The sequence below is a fragment of the Nomascus leucogenys genome, chromosome 22a (assembly GCF_006542625.1).
Source record: "Nomascus leucogenys isolate Asia chromosome 22a, Asia_NLE_v1, whole genome shotgun sequence".
Taxonomy (NCBI): Eukaryota; Metazoa; Chordata; class Mammalia; order Primates; family Hylobatidae; genus Nomascus; species Nomascus leucogenys.
Window position 1 is genome coordinate 128,930,822 of NC_044402.1, and position 12,984 is coordinate 128,943,805.

The following is a 12,984-nucleotide window of genomic DNA, read 5'->3' on the forward strand; positions in this document are numbered from 1 at the left end:
CGAACAAATAAATGTGATGAGCAGGGCATGAGCAAAATCAGAAATTAATCCTTTAGGGACTTGTGCTGGGTAAGAAAGCCTGACTTTGGAATGAATGCAGTATAGAATAAGAAAAACACAAACCTTGACAATCTTGGTTTAAATCAACATTTTATACTTATAAACTTAGTAAATGCAAGTTGTTAACCTTTTTGAACTTGGGTTACCTTGTCTGTAAATTGGAATTAATAATGATAACCTCTTAAGATTGTTTTATAGACAAAAAAACTAACATATGGAGACGGCCCAACACAAATAACTTCTCAAAATATGGTCTCTACTTTCACTGTGTGTGTTTTATCTTATGAAGTTTATAAATATGCACAGTGTGATGATTTTTAAGGAAACTGGAAGAAAATGCATGCATTTTCCACAGAGATTTCGAGCACAACTTCTGGAGGTTCTTTTAATGGCATTGAGTGTGCTGGGACTCACAAGCCAATACATTAATAAAATATTTCAACAATGTATATATTGCATAGCCAGCTTCTAATGGTTTAGTTTTAATTTTATACATTTGTATTAAAAAGAAACTAAATGTAACTCTGGATTAAAATTACTCCTGTTGTTCAGAATAGGCTAATTTTGTGCTTTTTTCAGAAGAATGATGCTTTTTAATGGTTTATTTATTTTCCTAATAAAACATCTGACTAATTTTTCAAAAAATGTTGTAAGACAAATACTTCGATTCTTGTTCCCTGTCTCTTCCCAAAGTCCGTGTTTTTTTGTTGTTGGTTTTTTTTTGTTGTTTGTTTTTTTGAGAGAGAGTCTCGCTCTGTCACCCAGGCTGCCAGGCTGGAGTGCAGTGATGCGATCTCGGCTCACTGCAACCTCTGCCTCCCGGGTTCAAGGGATTCTCCTGCCTCAGCCTCCAGAGTAGCTGGGACTACAGGCAATGCCACCATGCCCGGCTAATTTTTTTTTTTTTTTTTTTGAGACGGAGTCTCGCTCTGTCGCCCAGGCTGGAGTGCAGTGGCGCAGTCTCGGCTCACTGCAAGCTCCGCCTCCCGGGTTCACGCCATTCTCCTGCCTCAGCCTCTCCGAGTAGCTGGGACTACAGGCGCCCGCCACCACGCCCGGCTAATTTTTTGTATTTTTTAGTAGAGACGGGGTTTCACCGTGGTCTCGATCTCCTGACCTCGTGATCCGCCCGCCTCGGCCTCCCAAAGTGCTAGGATTACAAGCGTGAGCTACCGCGCCCGGCCGCCCGGCTAATTTTTTACTTTTAGTAGAGATGGGGTTTCACCATGTTGGCTAGGCTGGTCTCGAACTCCTAATCTCAGGTCTCAGATGATCTGCCTGCCTCGGCCTCCCAAAGTGCTGGGATTGCAGGCGTGAGCCACCGTGCCCAACTGAGGTCCAAGTTTTTTAATGCTACTCGTGAATCAGAGAAGTAATTTGTAGGTTGCCTCAATGGATTTGCACATAAAAAGACTGACATTTCAACTGCATTCTGGACACATTCCTGTTTAAGGCCATAGAGAGTTTTTATTTTATCTTTGGAGAAGCTCCACCTTGCCACATTCTATTATTTCAGTAACAGATGTTTCTAGCCAACCCATTGAGTCATCACATGGTCGTTTTGTAAATTTGACTTTCATCACAATGTAAATCTTCTCAAGTTATCGTTTATAATGCCAGCCTCGAGTGAGCATACTTTTACTGCCCTGCTTTTAGCTGCCATTTGAAACCATGTGGGCTCCAATTAGGGAGCCAACTAAACCACTAGGAAAAAACTATCATTTTAAGTAGGTTTTCTGGAAAGGCAAGTCTTCTTTCCCTGCATTTACTGGCAGTTTTATATTATTATCTCATAGGGAGGAACAATGAGGCTGATGAGATATATCTACTTTAATGTATAATTTCCTCTTTGTAAAACATTTGGCTGAATTTCAGTGTGTAATGGGAACCAAATACTAACTTGATTTTCTATGTTTAAGGACAAGAATCCAGTATGTAAGTTTCTTACATGAGAATTTACGCTTTTTCACACTTCCTACAAAATGGAAAACAAATTGTTTTCCAAAATGTTGTATCAATGACAGTTGCCACAGAATATGTGTTCTAGTTATTCCATACCCATGTGAACATTTTAGTCTTGCCAGGTTTCTAAGATTTTGCCAATCTAATGAATGTAAAAGAGCAGCATCTCATTGTGGTCATAATTTGTATTTCTAAAGATCGTTAATAAGTTGAAGATCTTTTCATGTCAGCCATATGTATTTATTCTTTTATATAATATTTTATCAATATCTTTTGTGCATTTTTCTATTATACAACCCAATATCCTATTTTCATGTATTAAGTACCACTTTTTCTAATGATCTTCAATGATTTTTTTGTTCATAATTCCTGTTTCTAGGTTCTCTGTTCCATTCATCAAGGTATGGATACCTGAAAAAATAGCATTATTAATTTTTATGGCTTTATAATAAGTTTTTACATCTTCTAGAATATGCCTAATTTTTTTTCTTTAGGAATGTTTTGGGCCTATTTTTGCCCTTTGCTTTTCCAAATTAATTCTGGAATAATTTTGTCAAATTTCACAAAAAGTGCTACTGGAATTTTTATTGAAATTATATTGGGTGTTTAGATCAACCTGGGGAGAACTGAAAAATGATTCTATTTAATGAAATTAAATCTATATTATTTAGGCCTTTGAAATATATTTAAAAAAATTTACATGACTTTCTTTGTATCAGTGATATGTATCTTTAATCAGATGAAATCTGATATATTTTAATTTTTTTATAACAAACGTTACGTTTTTAAAATTTGTTTGTTGCTGGCTTTTATAGGATTATTTTTTGTATAGACATCTTCTGTCCAGCTGCCTATCTAAATTATCCTTATCATCTTAACAATTTGTAGATTTTGGGGGTGGAGATTTTAGGTAGACAGTCATATCATTTGCATATTAAAACAGTTTAATTAGCTTCTAATTGGCATTTGCCAGTGTTTATGCTTTTAGTTGGAAGATTTAGTTTATCTACCTGTGAATATTGTATTCCCGTATATGCAGATTTACATTTTTCATTAGTTTAGAATATTTGAATTCTTTGTCTTTTCAAATATTGTCTCTCTTTTCTTCTTATGGAACTCCGATTAGATATACACATCCTATTCTCATTCTATCCTTCATATCTTTTTTTTGAGACGGAGTCTTGCTCTGTCGCCCAGGCTGGAGTGCAGTGGCGGAGTCTCGGCTTGCTGCAAGCTCCGCCTCCTGGGTTCACGCCATTCTCCTGCCTCAGCCTCTCCGAGTAGCTGGGACTACAGGCGCCCGCCACCACGCCCAGCTAATTTTTTTTTTTTTTTTTTTGTATTTTTAGTAGAGACGGGGTTTCACCGTGGTCTCGATCTCCTGACCTCGTGATCCGCCCTCCTCAGTCTCCCAGAGTGCTGGGATTACAAGCGTGAGCCACTGTGCCCGGCCTATCCTTCATATCTTTTAAGATTTGTACGCATTTGCCATTTTCTGAACTGTGTGTGATGCATTCTGTGCAATTTTTGATATATCTTCTACTTCTGTTTCTTCTAGTTCACTAAATGTTTCAACTATCTCTAAACTAGTATTAGCCATCAATTGAATTTTTAAATTCAGAATTGCATATTTTGGTTTCCCTAAATATTCTATTTTAAAATCATGCTTCCTCCTTATTCTTGATGATCTGTGTTGCATGCTCATCGAGACTGATTCCTTTATTTCTGTAATACTTGTAATACTGTTTACTTGTAATACTATAATAGCTGTTTGCTATTTTGTATTCGGCATTTCCAATATCTGGGATCTCTGAAGAACTAAGAATATCATTCTATATTTCTGTTGACTGTCATGCATAGTAGATCACCTTCTTTGGTACTGGTCAATCCTTATGGACTTATTGCTTAGACTTCATTCATGAAAGATCTATACGATAAAACTAGGATAGCTTTTCTCTAAAGATGGATTGCCTCTGCTTTGCCAGTTGCCATGGAGCATCACAAATCTGAACCTCTTTCTATCTTTTTCCCTATCGGGATACATGATGTATGTGGCCATTTACCAAACAGTAAAAACTTGGTGAGTATAACAAGGAAAGTCTTTCTTTTTTTCTTTACACTTCTACTTTAGAAAATCAAGAACATGAACAGGTTTACGGATTACCAATTTCATAGCGTGGAAATCTCATGCTTAGGTTCCTTGATCCCCAAAGGCTCAGGGATTGAGCTCCTACTGGTGTCTTCCTTCAGGACAGCTGTCCTGCCCCGGTGGCCACTCAGTCCCAACTCTTTCCTCTGATTCCAGGTAACACTTAAAAAAAAAAAAACAAACTGGGCATGATGAAGTAAGGGGTTTGAAGAATGTTCCTACTTCTTCTGAGACTGTGAAGTTCTTATATTTTCTGCCAAATGTGGTCTCTCTATTCAGTCACGATGCTGAACACAAAACATCCATATAACAATTATTTGACCAAGTTTTGAGAGTTTTTTTCCACATTACAATAAACACAAGTATGTTTAGAAGACTATATTACAGAATAATAATAAATTATAGAATAACATTTATTGCATATTTTCTATATGCCAGCCACTATCCTATACCCTTTACATTATAGTTAACTTTTCCAACAAACCTATAAGCAAAAGTCAATTAATATAATACCCACTTTAATAAAATGTGGAAATTGATACACAATAAAGTTAAGCATCTTGTCCAAGGTAGCATCTCTAGTAAATGAGGAAGTCGTGGCTTTAACCAGGGTAATCTGACTCCAGAGCTATTTTTCTTTAAACAATGTGATGTAAACACATCAAAGAAGCCCAATGTCATGGAATTCTGCAGAGAAGGAGGCACCAGCCTAGAACTCGGGGGCATCCCCAAATGTTGGCTTTTCAATGGCTCACACCCAGGGTTCTGTCCATGGTAGTTTCGGGTGATGGATGTGTTTGGAGCCCCTTGTGATTCCAGCCCATGGATGAAGGCTGGTCTTCCATTCCTGCTGGTAACCTCGGTATCTCTCAAGGGTTCACTCAGAGGCTGTCTTACTGGATTGTGTGAGGCTCACAAAACAACGTGATGTATGTGGCCATTTACCAAACAGTAAAAACTTGGTGGGTATAGCAGGGAAAGTCTTTCTTTTTTTCTTTACACTTCTACTTTAGAAAATCAAGAACATGGACAGATTTATGGATTACCAGTTTCAGATCAATGTATTAGTTTCTAGGACGATTGTAACAAAGTACCACAAATTGGATGTCTTAAATATATTGTCTCACAGTTCTAGAGACTAGAAGTCCAAGATCAAAGTGTCATCAGGGTTGGTCCTGAGGGCAACAGGACAGGATATGTTTTATGCTTCTTTCCTAGCTTCTGGTAATTTGATGGCAATCTTTGCCTTACATGGTTTGTATAATATCACCCTATTTCTCCCTTCATCTTTACATGGCATTCTTTTATATGTGTCTGCATCTAAATTTCTCTTTTTTATGATAACACTAGTCATATTGCAATAAAGACCCATGCTACTCCAGTATGACCTCCACTTAAATACTTACATTGCAATGACTCTGTCTCCAGATAAGGTCACATTCTGAAGTATTAGGAATTAGGATTTCAATATATGAAATTTGGGAGTCATAATTCAATCCATAACAATCTATACTCTTTCATTCTTATGTGTTTCTCCTGTACTTCAACATATAAAGACAGTAACTTACATTTTTCAAGTAGTCAGTATATGCATACCGAATACTCTTCTCAGTATGTATCTATTGACATTTAATTTTCAGCACCTTTGATGTAGAGGTTATATTATGCTAATTTGAAAAGTGAGAAAACTAAGACACAGAGAGGTTAAGATACTTGCACAAGGTCTGAGGGCAAAGATGGCCTGTGCCTGGACTTGGCTCTTGGTGCCTGCTCTGCACCATTTTGCAGCCCTAGCTCTCTACACGTCTGCCTCCACGTGGAGTACTCCGTGTGAGGAAGGAGAGGAGTTATTATTGTAGCTGGTGCACTCTTACTCTAATTAGCTATGAACTTAGACAACAGTCTTCATTATGTCCCATTAATAATGATGCTCGAGTTCTTTTAGAATGTAAGAATATTTTTTTTTTTTGAGACAGGGTCTGGCTCTGTTACCCAGGCTATAGTGCAGTGATACTATCTTGGCTCACTGCAACCTTTGCCTCCCAGGTTCAAGCGATCCTCCCACCTCAGCCTTCAATGTAGCTGGGATCACAAGTGTATTCCACCCTACCAGGCTAATTTTTAAATTTTTTTAGAGACGAGATCTCCCTATGTTGCCCAGGCTGGTCTTGAACTCCTGGGCTAAAGTGATCCTTCTGTCTTGGCCTCCCAAAATACTAGGATTACAGGCATGAGACAACACACTTGGCCTGATTTTTGAAATTACAAACCTTAGTGTGATTTGAATATATCTATAGAAACTAGAGTTGGCCCTCTGTGTTCATGGGTTTCACATCTGATTCAACCAACTGTGGATCAAAAATTTAAAAAAAAAAATAAAAGTTAACAGTACTAAGTAAAAAAATAATGGAAATAAAAAATAGAATATTACAACTATTTATGTAGATTTTACATTGTATTAGGTATTATAAGTAAGCTAAACATGATTTAAGATATACAAGAAGATGTATATAGGTCATATGCAAATACTATGTCATTTAAAAAAATAATTTCCATGTTTATTTTATTTTTATTTATTTATTTTATTGAGATGGAGTCTCGCTCTGTTGCACAAGCTGGAGTGCAGTGGTGTGATCTTGGCCCACTGCAACCTCCACCTTCTGGGTTCAAGCGATTCTCCTGCCTTAGCCTCCAGAGTAGCTGAGATTACAGGTGTTCACAACCACACCTGGCTAATTTTTACTGTTTTTAGTAGAGATGGGGTTTCACCATTTTGTTCAGGCTGGTCTTAAACTCCTGACTTTAAATGATCTTCCCGCCTCGGCCTCCCAGAGTACTGGGATTACAGGCATGAGCAACCATACCCAGCCCAACTTTTATTTTAGATTCAGGGGTACATGTATAGTTTTGATACGTGGGTATATTGTATGATGCTGAGGTTTGTGGTACCCGTGGTCCCATCACAGAGGTACTGATCATAGTATCCAAATAGGTAGTTTTTTAGCCCTTTCCCCCCACTTCCTCACTCCTCCCTCTAGTAGTACCTAGTGTTTATTGTTCCCATCTTTATGTCCATGAGTACCCAATGTTTAGCTCCCAATTATAAATGAGAACATGCAGTATTTGGCTTTCTGTTCCTGCATTAATTTGTTTAGGATAATGACCTCCAGCTGCATCCATGTTGCTGCAAAGGGCATAATTTTTTCTTTTTTATGGCTGCATAGTATTCAATGGTATATTTGTTCTACATTTTGTTTATCTATTCCACCATTGATGACATTTAGGTTGATCTGATGGCTTTGCTATTGTGAAGAGAACTGTGATGAACATATATGTGCATGTGCCTTTTTTGGTGGAATGACTTGTATTTCTTTGGGTATGTACCCAGTATTTGGAATGCTGGGTTGAGTGGTAGTTCTATTTTTAAATTCTTTGAGAAATCTCTAGATTGCTTTACACAGCGACTGAACTAATTTACATTCCAACAAACAGCATATAAGCATTCCTTTTTCTCTGCAGCCTCACCAACATCTGTTATTTTTAATCTTCTAACAAAAGCCATACTGACCAGTCTAAGACTATATCTCATTGTGGTTTCGATTTGCATTTCTCTGATGATTAGTGATGTTAAGCATTTTGTTTTAAGTTTGTTGTCCACATGTATGTCTTCTTTGAGAAGTTTCTGTTCATGTCCTTTGCCTACTTTTTAATGGGGTAAATTGACTTTTACTTGTTGAATTGTTTAAGTTTTTTATAGATTCTGGATATTAGGCTTTTTTTAGAAGCATAATTTGCAAATATTTTCTTCTATTCTGCAGGTTGTCTGTTTACTCTGTTGATAGTTTCTTTTGCTGTGCAGAAGCTCTTCAGTTAATTAGATCTCATATATCAATTTTTGTTTTTGTTGCAATTGCTTTTGAGGACTTAGCCATAAATTCTTTGCCATGGTTGATGTCCAGAATGGCATACCAAAATATCTGGGATACAGCAAAAGCAGTGTTAACAGAAATGTTTATAGCACTAAACACCTACATCAAGAAGTTTGAAATATTCTCAAATCAATGATCTAAAATCTCACCTAGAAGAACTAGAAAAATAAGGATAAATTAATCCAAAAGCTAGCAGAAGAAAAGAAATAACTAAAATCAGAGCAGAACTGAGTGAAATTGAGATCCGGAATTCGATGAAAAATATCAACAAAACCAAAAGTTAGTTTTTTGAAAGGATAAAAAAGATCAACAAGCCGCTAGCTAGATTAATAAAGAAAAAAAGACAGTAGATCCAAACAAGCACAATAAGAAACAACGAGGGCTACACTACAACTGATCCCATAGAAATCCAAAAGATTTTCAGAAACTATCATAGACACCTCTGTGCACACAAACTGGAAAATCTGCAGGAAATTGATAAATTCCTGGAAAAACCACACATGCTCTCAAGATTGTATCGGGAAGAAATTGAAACCCTGAACACACCAATATTGAGTTCTGAAATTGAATCAGTAATAAAGAAACCTACCAATCAAATTACCATGGATCAGGTAGATTGACAGCCAAATTCTGACGGAAATACAAAGAACTGGCACCAATTCTACCAAAACTATTCCAAAAAAATCGAGGAGGAAGGACTCCTTCCTAATTCATTCTATGAGGTGAGCATCATCCTTGTGCCAAAATCTGGCAGAGACACACACACACACACACAAAAAAAAAAACTTGGCGAGGTGTGGTGGCTCACACCTGTAACCTCAGCATTTTGGGAAGCTGAGGTTGGTGGATCACTTGAGCTCAGGAGTTTGAGACCAGCCTGGCCAACATGGTGAAACCCTGTCTCTGTCAAAAAATCCAAAAATTGGCCGTGCATGGTGGTGTGCACCTGTAGTCTCAGTTGCTTAGGAGGCTAAGGTGGGAGGACTACTTGAGCCTGGGAATGGAAGTTGCAGTGAGCTGAGATCTCGCCACTGTACTCCAGCCTGGGTGACAGAGTGTGACCCTGTCTCAAAAATAAATATATAAATAAATTAAAAAATAAAGTAAAAAGAAAACTTGAGGTCAATATCCCTGATGAACATGGGTGGAAAAATCTTCAACAAAATACTAATAAACTGTGCTCAGTAGCACATCAAAAAGTTAATTTACTATGATCAAGTAGGCTCTATTCCTGGGATGCAAGATTGTTACAGTATACACAAATCAATAAATGTGACTCACCACATAAACATAATTAAAAATAAAAACCATATGATAATAGACACAGAGAAAGCTTTCTATAAAATCAAATTTCTGTCCATCATAAAAACCTTCAACAAACTAGGCATTGAAGAAACATATCTCAAAATAATAGAAGCCAACTATGACAAAGCCATAGCCAATATCATGCTGAATGGGCAAAATCGAGAGGCATTCTCATTGAAAACAGGAAGAAGAGAAGGATGCCCTCTCTCACTGCCCTTAGAACTGGAAGTCCTAGCCAGAGTAATCAGGAAAGGGAAAGAAATAAAAAATATCCAAATAGGAAAAGAAGAAGTTAAATTATTTCTCTTTGCAGACAATATAATTTTATACCTAGAAAACTCTACATTGCCAAAAGGCTCCTAGAACTGATAAATGACTTCAGTAAAGTCATCATTCAAATGACTCAGTAGCATCTCTATACACTAATAATGTTCAAGCTGAGAGTCAAATCAAGAATGCAATCCCATTTACAATAGCTACAAAAAGAATAATATACCTAGGAATACAGCTAACCAAGGAGGTGAAAGATCTCAACAAGGAGAACTACATAACACTGCTGAAAAAAAAATCATAGATGACATAAATAAATGGGAAAACATCCCATGCTCATGGATTGAGAGAATCAATATTGTTAATATGGCCATACTGCCTAAAGCAGTGTACAGATTCAATACTATTCCTAGCAAACTGCTGATGTCATTGTTCACAGAATTAGAAAAAAAAACTATTCTAAGCTCATGTGGAATCAAAAAAAGAGCTCAAGTAGCCAAAGCAGTCCTAAGCAAAAAGAACAAAGTCAGAGGCATCACATTACCCAGCTTGAAACTATACTACAAAGCCACCATAACCAGAACACAATGGTCTGGTACAAAAACAAACACATAGATCAATGGAACAGAATAAAGAAACTAGAAATAGAGCCCCACACCTGCAACTGTTTCATCATCGACAAACATGAAAAAAAAAATCAGTAAAAAAGGGACTCCCAGTTCAATAAACGGTGCTGGGAGAACTGTCTATTCCTATGCAGAGGAATGAAACTGGACCCTACCTTTCACCATATGCAAAAATGAACTCAAGATGGATTACAGATTTAAATGTAAGACTTCAAACTATAAAAACCCTAGGAGAAAACCTAGGATACCATTATGGAGTATGCCATTTTATATCAGTGACTTGAGCATCCATGAATTTTCATATACACAGGGGTCCTGGAACCAATTTCCCATGGACATCAAGAGATGACTGTATTTGACTTTGGTAGCTGCTTTTTAATTTTTATATATTTATTAAATGATAGAATTATCACTGTTTGCATTTCTCTTTGGGAAACAATACTCTTTCTTCCTGTATAAGCATTTTTATTACCTAGTTCACTTTTCCAATTACACTTATATAAGGAAAGCCTGAACTTAAAATTAGCACTCGACTGTGTACTTGATCATAAACCAGTTTTCTGAAATAAAAACTGTCTAAATAAACATCTTTTAAACATAAATTTTATAAAAACAACTTAAGTTACTGATATTGTCCTATGTTTTGAAGTTTAAGGCAGACAGAAACTGAAATGAATTGGCCTTTAACAGGTGCAAGTAATTAAAACTGGAGCTTGATAGAAGGGAACTGCTTGATATAACAGTTAGGTGGAAACATAATCATTTAGAGCCTAACCGTCCCTCTGAACTCTGGCTCTAATGTGATATGTATTCGGTGTTTTGTTTTTATAGTGTCTTTTATTTAATACATTTCCTATAATCTGCTCATGAGATCTCAAAACATATTGAAGACATAGATCTTAGAACTGAGAACATTTTGCAGGGCTTAAACATTTCTTTTTCTTTTTTTTTTTTTTTTTTTTTTTTTTTTTTTTTTTTTTGAGAAGGAGTCTCGATCTTTCACCCAGGCTGGAGTGCAGTGGCGCGATCTCGGCTCACTGCAGGCTCCGCCCCCCGGGGTTCACGCCATTCTCCCACCTCAGCCTCCCAAGTAGCTGGGACTACAGGCGCCCGCCACCTCGCCTGGCTAATTTTTTGTATTTTTAGTAGAGATGGGGTTTCACCGTGTTAGCCAGGATGGTCTCCATCTCCTGACCTCGTGATCCGCCTGCCTCGGCCTCCCAAAGTGCTGGGATTACAGACGTGAGCCACCGAGCCCGGCAGGGCTTAAACATTTCTACTGAAGTGTAAAGAGAAAAATCAACCACCCTGTGAGAAGAGATTTAAAACTAATGTGTATTGATTTACCTTAATAGAATGATTTAACTGAATCATTACTTGTATGGAAATATGTTCTGAGGAAATTTTCTAAACACAGTTTTATTTTAGGCTGGGCACAGTGGCTTACACCTAGAATGCCAGCAATTTGGGAGGTTGAAGCAGGAGGATTGCACAAGTTCCAGAGTTCAGCCTGGGCAACATAATGAGACTGTTTCTACATACCCACATGCAAAGAAAAAAAAAAAAAAACTAAAAAAATTAGCTGGTGCCATGACGCGCACCTGTGATCCCACTACTCTGGAGACTTAGATGGGAGTATTGCTTGAGCTCAAAAGTTTGAAGCTGCAGTGAGCTATTGTCATGCCACTGCACTCCAGCCTGGGTGACAGCATGAGACCATGTCTCTATCTTAAAAATTATTTTATTTCTAGTAAGCGTGTAATGTCAAATGAAAAAATAATTAAATGTATAATTACCTATAAGCTTCAGTTGCCATTGCATATTTAATTGTTAACATAAGTAGCCATTCCATATTCTCTAAATCAAAGTGTTTATAAATTATGTTTATAGATTTCATCCTCAGCATAATCATTAGAGCAAACTAAAGTTGTTGTATTATTGTAACTTTGGTTTGTAACTCCATTTTTTTTTGTTCTCTACATGATTTAAGAGACAAAAAATATTTATCTAAGTTTTAGATATATAATGCCTACAGATATAACTTTGTGACAGCAGTAACTGAAAGGGAATAGAGATGGGGTTCTGTAGGAGCAGAGTGTTTGTTTGCAACTGAAATTAAGCTGGTATAAATTCAAATAAGAGGGTTATAACTTTAGGATATTAAATGTAATCCCCATGGTAACCATAAAGAAAATAGCTACAGAATTCAGAAAAAAAAAGGAAATAAGAGAATTTAGAAAGTTTCATTAAATACAATCAACTAAACACAAGGCAGTAATGCAGAAAATGATGGCCCAAAATGCTGTAAGGTATATAGAAAACAAATAACAAAGTGAAAGAAGTCCTTCCTTATCGGTAATTATTTTTCAAAACAATCTCAAAAGAGAACAAAATAGAGGACTTCAATTTCATGATTCCAAAATTTACTATGAGGCTATAATAATGAAAACAGTGTGGTATTGGAATAAAAACAGACATGTAGACTAGTGGAATAGAGTCCAGAGATAAATTCTCATGTACGTGGTCAAATTATTTTTGACAAGGGTACCAGAACCATTCATTCTTGAAAAGATGAGTCTTTTCACAAAGAGTGCAGGAAAACAGGATATCCATGTGCAAAAATAAAAAATTGAACCCTTACCTAATACCATATGCAAAAATTAACTCAAAGTGGGTCAGAGTC